We start from the raw sequence: 308 nt of genomic DNA, 5'->3' as shown, positions 1-308 counted from the left end.
AAGATATACATTAATTTTTACCTTTAATTATTTGGTTGCATTGTATGAAGCATTTTTTAGATTATAATAATTTCAAACGATATAATAGATAAACAAAATAAAATAGAGCAGTATGAACATATTCATATGTATATGATAATTTTCACTTAGTATGTCTTAAATATTAAACAACAATATATATATTTTATTTGTAATCGAAAAATAACTAAGATAGACTTATGTGTTTACCAGATTTTTTACGAACTTTTTGTTATAAAATCGAACACATTTCTTGCAATAATATTACAATTGAAAATGAATTGTTTATA

General features: G+C 19.8%; 1 protein-coding gene across 1 annotated transcript in view; it reads right to left on the bottom strand.

The window, feature by feature from the left end:
• Positions 1-308, bottom strand: part of LOC108573612 (paramyosin) — a 4506-nt gene that overhangs the window by 3753 nt on the left and 445 nt on the right. The gene's annotated exons all lie outside the window — the stretch shown is intronic.

The sequence above is a fragment of the Habropoda laboriosa genome, unplaced genomic scaffold, assembly GCF_001263275.1.
Source record: "Habropoda laboriosa isolate 0110345459 unplaced genomic scaffold, ASM126327v1 scaffold128, whole genome shotgun sequence".
In the NCBI taxonomy this organism is placed as follows: Eukaryota; Metazoa; Arthropoda; class Insecta; order Hymenoptera; family Apidae; genus Habropoda; species Habropoda laboriosa.
The sequence above is the reverse complement of the archived record's forward strand: the minus strand, read 5'-3'. Positions and strand labels throughout refer to the sequence as shown.